Here is a 12,494-nt window from a genome sequence, read left to right as displayed (position 1 = left end):
GGACGTGTTCCTGGGAATGTCGAGAGGTGTACCAGGGAATGTCAGTGGGTACCTGGGGTGTCAGAGGTGTACCTGGGAGTGTCAGGGTGTACCTGGGAGTGTCGGAGGTGTACCTGGGAGTGTGAGAAGTGTACCTGGGAGTGTCAGTTGTACCTGGGGTGTCGGAGGTGTACCTGGCTGTCTCAGAGGTGTACCTTAGAGTGTCAGAGGTGTACCAGGGAGTGTCAGCGGTGTACCTGAGAGTGTGGGTGTACCAGGGAATGTCAGTGGGTACCTGGGTGTGTCAAGGTGTCCCTGGGAGTCAGAGGTGGACCTGGGAGTGTCAGATGTGTACCTGGGTGGCCAGAGGTGTACCTGGAGTGTAAGAAGTGTACCTGGGATGTCGGAAGTTGTACCTGGGAGTGTCGGAGGTGTACCAGTGTCAAGGTGTACTTGGGTGTCACAGGTGTACAGGAGTGTCAGCAGTGTACCTGGGAGTGTCTGCGGTGTACCTGGGATTGTCAGAGAGGTGTGCCTGGGAGTGTCAGAGGTGTGTACCTGGGAGTGTCAGAGGTGTGCCTGGGAATGTCTGGGTGTTGTACCTGGGCGTGTCAGAGGTGTGCCTGGGAGTGTCAGGGGTGTGCCTGGGGAGTTCGGAGGTGCACTTGGGGTGTCAGAGGTGAACCTGGCATTTCAGAGGTGTACCTGGGAGTATCAGAGATGTACCTGGGAGTGTCAGGGTGTATCTGGGAGTGTCGGACGTGTACCTGGGGTGTCAGGGGGTGTACCAGGGAATGTCAGTGAGTACAGGAGTGTCAGAGGTGTACCTGGGAGTGTCAGAGGTGTACCTTGGGGTGTTAGAGGTGTACCTGGGAGTGTCAGAGGTGTACCTGGGGTGTCAGAGGTGTACTTTAGAGTGTTAGAGGTGTACCTGGGGTGTCAGGAGGTGTACCTGGGAGTGTCGGAGGTGTACCTGGGAGTGTGAGAAGTGTATCAGGTGTTGGAGGTGTACCTGGGAGTGTCAGAGGTGTACCTGGCAGTGTCAGCAGTGTACCTCCAGTGTCAGAGTGTACCAGAATGTCAGTGAGGTACCTGAGTATCAAAGGTGTACCTGGGAGTGTCAGAGGTGTACCTGGGAGTGTCAGAGGTGTACCTGGAGTGTCAGAGGTTTACCTGGGAGTGTCGGAGGTGTACCTGGGAGTGTGAGAAGTGTACCTGGGAGTGTCTGGGGTGTACCTGGGAGTGTCAGATGTGTACTTGGGAGGGTCAGGGGTGTACCAGGGAGTGTCAGAGGTGTACCTGGGAGTGTCAGAGGTGTACCTGGGAGTGTCAGAGGTATACCTGGGGTGTCGGAGGTGTACCTGGGAGTGTAGGGATGTACTGGGAGTGTCAGGGTGTGCCTGGGGTGTCAGGGGAGAACCAGGGGTGAGTGTACTGGAGGTGTCAGAGGTGTACCAGGGGTGTCTGAGGTGTACCTGGGAGTGTCAGAGATGTAACAGGGAGTGTCAGAGGAATACCTAGGAGTGTCAGAAGGTGTACTTGGGAGTGTCAGAGGTTTACCCAGGGTATCGGAGGTTTACCGGAGTGTCAGGTTGTACCTGGGAGTGTGTCGGAGGTGTACCTGGGAGTGTGTACCTGGGTGTCGGAGGTGTACCTGGGAGTGTCAGGGGTGTACCTGGGGAGTGTCGGAGGTGTACCTGGGAGTGTAAGAAGTGTACCTGCGAGTGTCGGAGGTGTACCTGGGATGTCGGAGGTGTACCTGGAGTGTCAGAGGTGTGCTTGGGAGTGTCAGAGGTGTGCACCTGGGAGTGTCAGCGGTGTACCTGGGAGTGTCTGAGGTGTACCTAGGAGTGTCAGAGGTGTGACCTGGGAGTGTCAGAGGTGTACCTGGGAGTGTCAGGAGGTTGTACTTGGCAGTGTCTGAGGTGTACCTGGCAGTGTCTGAGGGGTGTACCTGGCAGTGTCAGCGGTGTACATGGGAGTGTCAGCGGTGTGACCTGGGAGTGTTAGAGTGTATCAGGGAGTGACAGAGGAATACCTAGGGTGTCAGAGGTGTTCTGGGGTGTGAGATGTGCCTGGGGTGTCAGAGGTGTACCTGGGAGTGTCAGAGGTGTACCTGGAGTGTCAGAGGGGTGTACCTGGGAGTGTCAGAGGTGTACCTGGGAGTGTCGGAGGTGTACCTGGGAGTGTAGAGTGTGCCTGGGAGTGTCGGAGGTGTGCCTGGGGTGTCGGAGGTGTACCTGGGTGGAGTCAGAGGTGTGCTTAGGAGTGTCAGAGGTGTGCCTGGAGTGTGAGGTGTGCACCTGGATTGTCTGAGGTGTGTCCTGGGAGTGTCAGAGGTGTGCCTCGGAGTGTCAGAGGTACTTGGGAGTGTTGAGGTGCACCTTGGAGTGTCTGACGTGTACCTGGGGTATCTGGGGTGTCCCTGGCAGTGTCTGAGGGGTGTACCTGGCAGTGTCTGGGGTGTACCTGGCAGTGTCAGCGGTGTACCTGGGAGTGTCAGGGGTGCACCTGGGAGTGTTAAAGGTGTATCAGGGAGTGAGAGAGTACCTAGGAGGCGTCAGAGTGTGCCTGGAAGTGTCAGAGGTGTACCTGGGAGTATCGGAGGTGTACCTGGGAGTGTCAAGATGTGCCTGGGAGTGTCAGAGGTGTACCTGGGGTGTCAGAGATGTACCTGGGAGTGTCAGAGGTGTATCTGGGAGTGTTGGACGTGTAGCACAAGTGTCAGAGGTGTACCAGGGAATGTCAGTGGAGAACCTGGGGTGTCAGAGTGTACCTCAGGTGTCGAGTGTGCCTGGGATTGTCAGGGGTGTACCAGGGAGTGTCAGTGGAGTACCTGGGATTGTCTGAGGTGTACCTGGGAGTGTCGGAGGTGTGCCTGGGAGTGTCAGAGGTGCTGGGGGTGTCAGAGGGGTGCACAGCAGGTGTCTGAGGTGTACCTGGCAGTGGCTGAGGTGTGCCTGGCAGTGTCAGCAGTGTGCCTGGGAGTGTCAGCGGTGTGCCTGGGGTGTCAGAGGTGTATCAGGGAGTGACAGAGGAGTACCTGGGAGTGTCAAGGTGTGCCTGGGGTGTCAGAGGTGTGCCTGGGAGTATCAGTGTGCCTGGGGAGTGTCAGAGTGTGCCTGGGAGTGTCAGGGGTGTGCCTGGGATTGTCAGAGATGTGCCTGGGGGTGTCATGGGTGTATCTGGGGAGTGTTGGACGTGTTCCTGGGAGTGTCAGGTGTGCAGGGAATGTCAGTGGAGTACCTGGGAGTGTCAGAGGTGGCTGGAGTGTCAGAGGTGTGCCTGGGTGTCGGAGGTGTGCCTGGGGAGTGTGAGAGGTGTACCTGGGAGTGTCAGTTTGTACCTGGGAGTGTCGGAGGTGTGCCTGGCTGTCTCAGAGGTGGCCTTGGAGTGTCAGAGGTGTACCAGGGGGTGTCAGCGGTGTACCTGGGAGAGTGTCAGGGTGTGCAGGGAATGTCAGTGGAGTACCTGGGTGTGTCAAGGTGTACCTGGGGTGTCAGAGGTGTACCTGGGGTGTGTGCCTGGGGAGTGTCAGGGTGTGCTGCCATGTAGAGAAGTGTGCCTGGGGTGTCAGGTGTGCACCAGGTGTCGGAGGTGTGCCTGGGAGTGTCAGAGGTGTACTTGGGTTTGTCACAGGTGTGCCTGGGAGTGTCAGCAGTGTGCTACCAGGTGTCTGGGGTGTGCCTGGGTTGTCAGAGGTGTGCTGGGGTGTCAGGGTGTGCCTGGGAGTGTCAGAGGTGTGCCTGGGAATGTCTGAGGTGTACCTGGGCGTGTCCAGAGGTGTGCCTGGGGTGTCAGAGGTGTGCCTGAGGGTGTCAGAGGTGCACTTGGGAGTGTCAGAGGTGAACCTGGGTGTCAGAGGTGTGCCTGGGGTATCAGGGAACCTGGGGTGTCAGAGGTGTATCTGGGAATGTCGGACGTGTACCTGGGAGTGTCAGGAGGTGTGCCAGGGGATGGTGGTGCAGAGTGTCAGAGGTGTGCCTGGGTGTCAGAGTGTGCCTTAGAGTGTTGGGGTGTGCCTGGGGTGTCAGGGTGTGCCTGGGGTGTCAGGGTGTGCTTTGGGGTGTGGGGTGTGCCTGGGGTGTCAGAGGTGTACCTGGGGTGTCGGGTGGTGCCTGGGGAGTGTGAAGTGTATCTGGGAGTGTTGGAGGTGTACCTGGGGTGTCAGGAGGTGTGCCTGGCAGTGTCGCGGTGTGCCTCGAGTGTCAGAGGTGTGCCTGGGGAATGTCAGTGGGTACCTGGGAGTATCAAGGTGTGCCTGGTAGTGTCAGAGGTGTGCCTGGGGAGTGTAGAGGTGTACTGAGTGTCAGGGGTTTACCTGGGAGTGTCGGAGGTGTACCTGGGGAGTGTGAGAGTGTGCAAGTGTCTGGGGTGTACCTGGGGAGTGTCAGATGTGTGCTTGGGAGGTCAGGGGTGTACCAGGGTGTCAGAGGTGTACCTGGGAGTGTCAGAGGTGTGCCTGGGAGTGTCAGAGGTATACCTGGGAGTGTCGGAGGTGTACCTGGGAGTGTAGAGTGTACCTAGTGTCAGAATGTACCTGGGAGTGTCAGAGAACCAGGGAGTGAAAGAGGTGTACCTGGGAGTGTCAGAGGTGTACCAGGGAGTGTCTGGTGTACGCGAGTGTCAAGAATGTAACAGGGGGTCAGAGAATACCTAAGTGTCAGAAGTGTACTTGGGAGTGTCAGAGGTTTACCTAGGGTATCAGGAGGTTTACCTGGGGAGTGTCAGGTTGTACCTGGGAGTGTCGGAGGTGTGCCGGGAGTGTGAGAAATGTACCTGGGTGTGTCGGAGGTGTGCCTGGGTGTCAGAGGTGTACCTGGGAGTGTCAGGAAGTGTACCTGGGGAGTGTGGGGGTGTGCCTGCAGAGTGTCGGAGGTGTACCTGGGAGTGTGGGGTGTGCCTGGGGAGTGTCAGAGGTGTGCTTGGGAGTGTGTCAGGGGTGTGCCTGGGAGTGTCAGCGGTGTGCCTGGGAGTGTCTGAGGTGTACCTGGGGTGTCAGAGGTGTGCCTGGAGTGTCAGAGGTGTACCTGGGGTGTCAGAGGTTGTACTTGGCAGTGTCTGGGGTGTACCTGGGTGTCGGCAGTGTGTCAGCGGTGTGCCTAGAGTGTCAGAGGTGTATCAGGGGTGACAGAGGTGCCTGGGAGTGTCAGGAGGTGTACATGGGTGTCAGAGGTGTGCCTGGGGAGTATCAGGTGTGCCTGGGAGTGTGGAGGTGTGCCTGGGGTGTCAGGGTGTGCCTGGGTTGTCAGAGATGTACCTGGGAGTGTCATAGGTGTATCTGGGAGTGTTGGACGTGTTCTGGAGTGTCAGAGGTGCAGGAATGTCCAGTGGAGTGTCAGAGGTGTGCCTGGGAGTGTCAGAGGTGTGCCTGGGAGTGTCGGAGGTGTGCCTGGGGAGTGTGAGAAGTGTGCCTGGGGAGTGTCAGTTTGTACCTGGGTGTCAGGTGTACCTGGCTGTCTCAGGGTGTACCTTAGAGTGTCAGAGGTGTGCCAGAGTGTCAGCGTGTACCTGAGAGTGTCAGAGGTGTGCAGGGAATGTCAGTGGAGTACCTGGGTGTGTCAAGGTGTACCTGGGTGTCAGAGGTGTACCTGGGGTGTCAGATCCTGGGAGTGTCAGAGGTGTACCTGGGGAGTGTAAAGTGTGCCTGGGAGTGTCGGAGGTGTGCCTGGGGTGTCGGGTGTGCCTGGGGAGTGTCAGAGGTGTACTTGGGTTTGTCTACAGGTGTGCAGAGTGTCAGCAGTGTGCCTGGGGAGTGTCTGCGGTGTACCTGGGATTGTCAGGGGGTGCCTGGGAGTGTCAGAGGTGTGCCTGGGAGTGTCAGAGGTGTGTGGGAATGTCTGAGGTGTGCCTGGTGTCAGAGGTGTGCCTGGGAGTGTCAGAGGTGTGCCCAAGTGTCGAGGCGGAGTGTCAGAGGTGAACCTGGGAATGTCAGAGTGTGCCTGGGAGTATCAGAGTGTACCTGGGAGTGTCAGAGGTATCTGGGGTGTGGACGTGTGCCTGGGAGTGTCAGAGGTGTACCAGGGAATGTCAGTGGGTACCTGGGAGTGTCAGAGGTGGCCCTGGGGTGTCAGAGGTGTGCCTTGGAGTGTTAGAGGTGCCTGGGGTGTCAGGGTGTACCTGGGTGTCAGAGGTGTGCTTGGAGTGTTAGAGGTGTGCCTGGGAGTGTCAGAGGTGTGCCTGGGAGTGTCAGGTGGTGCCTGGGGTGTGAGGGTATCTGGGGAGTGTTGGAGGTGTGCCTGGGTGTCGGAGGTGTACCTGGGTGTCAGCGGTGGCCTCCGAGTGTCAGAGGTGTGCCAGGGAATGTCAGTGGGTGCCTGGGAGTGTCAAGGGGTGTGCCTGGTAGTGTCAGAGGTGTGCCTGGGAGTGTCAGGGTGTGCCTGGGAGTGTCAGGGTTTGGGAGTGTCGGAGGTGTGCCTGGGAGTGTGAGAGGTGTGCCTGGGAGTGTCAGGGGTGTACTGGGTGTCAGATGTGTGCTTGGGAGGTCAGGGGTGCAGAGTGTCAGAGGTGTGCCTGGGTGTCAGAGGTGTGCCTGGGGATCAGGGGTATGCCTGGGAGTGTCGGAGGTGTACTGGGGTGTGGGGTGTGGGGTGTCAGGGATGTACCTGGGGGTGTCAGGGAGAACCAGGGGGTGAAAGAGGTGTGCCTGGAGGTGTCAGAGGTGTACCAGGGAGTGTCTGGGGTGCCTGGAGTGTCAGAGATGTAACAGGGAGTGTCAGAGATACCTGGGAGTGTCAGAAGTGTGCTTGGGAGTGTCAGAGGTTTACCTAGGAGTATCGGAGGTTTCTGGGAGTGTCGGAGTTGTACCTAGTGTCGGAGGTGTGCAGGGGTGTGTGCCTGGGTGTGTCGGAGGTGTACCTGGGGTGTCAGAGGTGTGCCTGGGGTGTCGGAGGTGTGCCTGGGGTGTGAGAGTGTGCCTGCAGTGTCGGAGGTGTACCTGGGGTGTCGGAGGTGCCTGGAGTGTCAGAGGTGTGCTTGGGGAGTGTCAGAGGTGTGCCTGGGAGTGTCAGCGGGTGTGCCTGGGGAGTGTCTGAGGTGTGCCTAGGGTGTCAGAGGTGTACTGGGGTGTCAGAGGGTGTGCCTGGGGAGTGTCAGAGGTTGTACTTGGCAGTGTCTGGGGTGTGCCTGGCAGTGTCAGCGGTGTGCATGGGGAGTGTCAGCGGTGTACCTGGGAGTGTTAGACGTGTATCAGGGGAGTGAGAGAATACCTAGGAGTGTCAGAGGTGTTCCTGGGAGTGTGAGAGTGTACCTGGGGTGTCAGAGGTGTACCTGGGGTGTCAGAGGTGTGCCTGGGGTGTCAGAGGTGTGCCTGGGTGTCAGAGGTGTGCCTGGGAGTGTCGGAGGTGTGCCTGGGGTGGAAGTGTGCCTGGGGTGTCGGGAGGTGTGCCGGGTGTCGGAGGTGTACCTGGGTGAGGTCAGAGGTGTACTTGGGGTGTCAGAGTGCCTGGGAGTGTCAGCGGTGTGCCTGGTTGTCTGAGGTGTACCTGGGGTGTCAGGTGTGCCTCGGAGTGTCAGAGGTGCACTTGGAGTGTTGAGGGTGCACCTTGGGTGTCTGACGTGTGCCTGGGGTATCTGAGGTGTGTCCTGGCAGTGTCTGAGGGTGTACCTGGCAGTGTCTGGGGTGTACCTGGCAGTGTCAGCGGTGTGCCTAGTGTCAGGGGTGCACCTAGTGTTAAGGTGTATCAGGGAGTGGGGTACCTAGGAGCGTCAAGTGTGCCTGGAGTGTCAGAGGTGTACCTGGGAGTATCGGAGGTGTACCTGGGAGTGTCACAGATGTGCCGGAGTGTCAAGGTGTACCTGGGAGTGTCAGAGATGTACCTGGGGTGTCAGAGGTGTATCTCGGGTGTTGGACGTGTAACTGGGAGTGTCAGGGGTGTACCAGGGAATGTCAGTGGAGAACCTGGGAGTGTCAGAGGTGTACCTCGGAGTGTCGGAGGTGTGCCTGGGAGTGTCAGGGGTGTACCAGGGAGTGTCAGTGGAGTACCTGGGATTGTCAGAGGTGTGCCTGGGAGTGTCGGAGGTGTGCTGGCAGTGTCAGGTGTGCCTGTCAGTGTCTGAGGTGTGCTCGGAGTGTCTGGGGTGTGCCTGGGGGGGATGTGTGCCTGGGGTGTCTGGAGGGGTGTGCAGGGTGCAGGGGTGTGCCAGGTGTCACAGGAGTGCCTGGTGGTGTGGGACGTGTGCCTGGGGTGTCTGAGGTGTGCCGGGTGTCAGAGATGTACCTGGGGTGTCTGGGGTGTGCCTGGGGTGTCTGGGGTGTAACTGGGAGTGTCAGGGAGAAGCAGGGGTGAAAGAGGTGTGCCTGGGAGTGTCAGAGGTGTGCCAGGGAGTGTCTGAGGTGTGCCTGGGAGTGTCAGAGATGTAACAGGGAGTGTCAGAGGAATACCTGGGAGTGTCGGAAGTGAACCTGGGAGTGTCAGAGGTTTTACCTAGGAGTATCAGGTTTACCTGGGAGTGTCAGGTGTGCAGGGGTGTTGGAGGTGTGCCTGGGAGTGTGAGAAATGTGCCTGGGAGTGTCGGAGGTGTACCTGGGAGTGTCAGAGGGTACCTGGTGTCGGAGGTGTACCTGGGAGTGTCAGCGGTGTGCATGGGAGTGTCAGCGGTGTGCCTGGGAGTGTCTGAGGTGTACCTGGGAGTGTCAGAGTGTGCCTGGGAGTGTCAGGGTGTGCCTGGGAGGTCAGAGGTTGTACCTGGCAGTGTCTGAGGTGTACCTGGCAGTGTTTGAGGTGTGCCTGGCAGTGTCAGCGGTGTGCATGGGGTGTCAGCGGTGTACCTGGTGTTAGACGTTTATCAGGGAGTGACAGAGGAGTACCTAGGAGTATCATAGGTGTACCTGGGAGTGTGAGAGAAGTGTACCTGGAGTGTCTGGGGTGTACCTGGGAGTGTCAGAGGTACCTGGGAGCGTCAAGGGTACCAGGGAATGTCAGTGGAGTACCTGAGCAGAGGGTACTTGGGAGTGTCAGAGGTGTACCTGAGTGTCGAGGCCCTGGAAGCAGAGGTACCTGGGAGTTGGAGGTACCTGGGAGGTAAGAAGCACACTGGGAGGTGTGGAGGCAGTGTCGGAGGTGTACCTGGGAGTGTCAGAGGTACTTGGGAGTGTCAGAGGTGTACCTGGGAGATCATGGCACCTGGGATTGTCTGAGGTACCTGAGTGTCAGAGGTGTGCCTCGAGTGTCAGAGGTGCACTTCAGAGTGTCAGAGGTGCACCTTGGAGTGTCTGGGGTGTACCTGAGTGTCTGAGTTGTACCTGGCAGTCCGGAGGTACCTGGCAGTGTCTGAGGCCTGGCAGTGTCAGCGGTGTCTGGAGTGCCAGCGGTGCACCTGGGAGGTAGAGGTGTATCAGGGAGTGAGAGAGGCACCTGGAGGTCAGAGGTACCTGGAAGTGTCAGAGGTGTACCTGGAGTATCGGAGGTGCACTGGGAGTCTGCCAGATGTACCTGGGAGGCTGGGAGGTACCTGGGAGTGCCGAGATGTACTGGGAGTGTCAGGAGGTGATCTGGGAGTGTTGGACGTGTACCTGGGAGTGTCAGAGGTGTACCAGGGAATGTCAGTGGAGAACCTGGGAGTGTCAGAGGTGTACCTGGGAGTGTCGGAGGTACTGGTAGTGCTGGGGTGTGAGGCTGTGGAGTACCTGGGATTGTCAGAGGTGTACCGGAGGTCGAGGTACATGGAGGTCAGAGGTGTACCTGTCAGTGTCAGCGGTGTGCCTGGGAGTGTCGGAGGTGTGCCTGGGAGTGTCTGAGGTACCTGGGAGTGTCTGAGGTGTACCTGGGAGTGTCTGAGGTGTACCTGGGAGGTCAGAGAAGTACCAGGAAGTGTCACAGGAGTACCTGGGAGGTGAGAAGTGTACCTGGGAGTGTGAGAGAGGTGTACCTAGGAGTGTCTGAGGTGCCTGGGAATGTCAGAGGTTTACCAGGGAGCACAGGAGGCCTGGGAGGTGTGAGACGTACCTAAGAGTGTCTGAGGTACCTGGGAGTGTTGGGAGGTAATGAGTGTCTGAGGTCCCAGGAGGTTCTGAGGTGGCCTGGGAGTGTCAGGAGAACCAGGAGTGAAAGAGGTGTACCTGGGAGTGTCAGAGGTGTACCAGGGAGGTCTGAGGTGTACCTGGGTGTGTGAGGTGTACCTGGGAGTGTCAGAGGCATTGGAGAGTGTCAGAGGTACCTGGGAGTGTCAGCGGTGTACCTGGGAGTGTCTGAGGTGTACCTGGGAGTGTCAGAGGTGCCTGGGAGTGTCAGAGGTGCACTTGGGAGTGTCAGAGTTGCACCTGGAGTGTCTTTGGTGTACCTGGGAGTGTCTGAGGTGTACCTGTCAGCGTCTGAGGTGTACCTGGCAGTGTCTGAGGTGTACCTGGCAGTGTCAGCGGTGTACCTGAGAGTGTCAGCAGTGCACCTGGGAGTGTTAGAGGTGTATCAGGGAGTTACAGAGGAGTTCCTAGGAGGCAGAGGTGTACCTGGGAGTGTCAGAGGTGTGCCTGGGAGTATCGGAGGTACCTGAGAGGACAGAGGCATACCTGGGAATGTCAGGAGGTGTACCTGGGAGGTCAGAGGTGTGGGAAGGGACGTGTTCCTGGATATGTCAGAGGTGTATCAGGTAATGTCAAGGAGTACCTGGGAGTGTCAGAGGTGTACCTGGAGTTTCCAGAGGTGTACCTGGGAGTGTCAGAGGTGTACCTGGGAGTGTCAGAGGTGGTACCTGGGGAGGAGTCTGGATGGTGAATGTGAGAAGTACCTGGGAGTGTCTGGGTGTACCTGGGAGTGTCTGGGGTGTACCTGGGAGTGTCTGAGGTGTACCAGAGTATCAGAGGTGTGCCTGGGAGTGTCAAAAGCCTGAGTGTCAGGTGTGTCAGGAGTGGGTGGAGTACCTGGGAGGTCAGAAGGTACCTGGGAGTGTCGGAGGTGCACATGGAGTGTCAGAGGTACCTGGCAGTGTCAGCAGGTACTGGAAGTGTCAGAGGTGTGCCTGGGAGAGTCAGAGGTGTACCTGGCAGTGTCAGAGGTGTACCTTAGAGTGTCAAAGGTGTACCTGGGAGGTTGCAGGAGGTGACCTGGGAGTGTCGAGGTACCTGGGAGTGTGAGAGTGTACCTGAGTGTCGGAGGTACCTGGGAGTGTAGGAGGTGTACCTGGGAGTGTAAGAAGGTACCTGAGTGTCGGAGGTACCTGGGAGGTCGAGGTAAGTGTCAGGAGGTACTTGGGAGGTCAGAGGTGTACCTGGGAGTGCAGAGAAGCACCAGGGCGTGTCACAGGAGTACCTGGGAGTGTGAGAGGTGTACCTGGGAGTGTGAGAGGTACCTAGGAGTGTCTGAGGTACCGGAGGTCAGAGGTGTACCTAGGGAGTGTCTGAGGTGTACCTGGGAGGCCAGAGGTGTACCTAGGGAGTGTCTGAGGTGTACCTGGGAGTATCAGAGGTGTACCTGGGAGGTCAGAGAGTACCCGGGAATGTCAGAGGCATACCAGGAGTGTCAGTGAAGTACCTGGGAGTCTCAAGGGTGTCCCTGGGAGTATCGGCGGTGTACTGGGAACATCGGAGGTGTACCTGGGAATATCGGAGGTGTACCAGGGAGGTCAGAGGTGTACCTGGGAGTCTCCAGAGGTGAACCAAAGAGGTCAGAGGAGTACCTGGGAGTGTCGGAGGTGCAGACAGGAGGCACCTGTCAGTGTCAGCGGTGTACCTGGGAGTGTCGGAGGTGTGCCTGGGAGTGTCTCATAGGTGTACCTGGGAGTGTCTGAGGTGTACCTGGGAGTGTCTGAGGTGTACCTGGGAGGTCAGAGAAGTACCAGGGAGTGTCACAGGAGTACCTGGGAGTGTGAGAGGTGTACCTGGGAGTGTGAAAGGTGTACCTAGGAGTGTCTGATGTGTACCTGGGAGTGTCAGAGGTGTACCAGGAAGTGTCACAAGAGTACCTGGGAGTGTGAGACATGTACCTAGGAGTGTCTGAGGTGTACCTGGGAGTGTCAGAGATGTGCCTGGGAGTGTCTGATGTGTACCTAGGCGTGTCTGAGGTGTACCTGGGAGTGTGGAGAACCAGGGAGTGAAAGAGGTGTACCTGGGAGTGTCAGAGGTGTACCAGGTAGTGTCTGAGGTGTACCTGGGAGTGTCAGAGATGTAACAGGGAGTGTCAGAGGAATACCTAGGATTGTCAGAAGTGTACCTGGGAATGTCAGAGGTTTACCTAGGAGTATCGGAGGTTTACCTGTGAGTGTCGGAGTTGTACCTGGGAGTGTTGGAGGTGTACCTAGGAGTGTGAGAAATGTACCTGGGAGTGTCGGAGGTGTACCTGGGAGTGTCAGAGGTGTACCTGGGAGTGTCGGAGGTGTACCTGGGAGTGTAAGAAGTGCACCTGAGTGTCGGAGGTGTACCTGGGAGCGTCGGAGGTGTACCTGGGAGGTGTAGAGGTGTACTTGGGAGTGTCAGAGGTGTACCTGGAGGTGTACCTGGGAGTGTCTGGAGTAAACGGGGAGCAGAGGTGTACCTGGGAGTGTCAGAGGTGTACCTGGGAGTGTCAGAGGTTGCACCTGGC

This window comes from Homarus americanus, unplaced genomic scaffold (assembly GCF_018991925.1).
Source record: "Homarus americanus isolate GMGI-L3 unplaced genomic scaffold, GMGI_Hamer_2.0 scaffold824, whole genome shotgun sequence".
NCBI lineage: Eukaryota > Metazoa > Arthropoda > Malacostraca > Decapoda > Nephropidae > Homarus > Homarus americanus.
The sequence above is the reverse complement of the archived record's forward strand: the minus strand, read 5'-3'. Positions refer to the sequence as shown.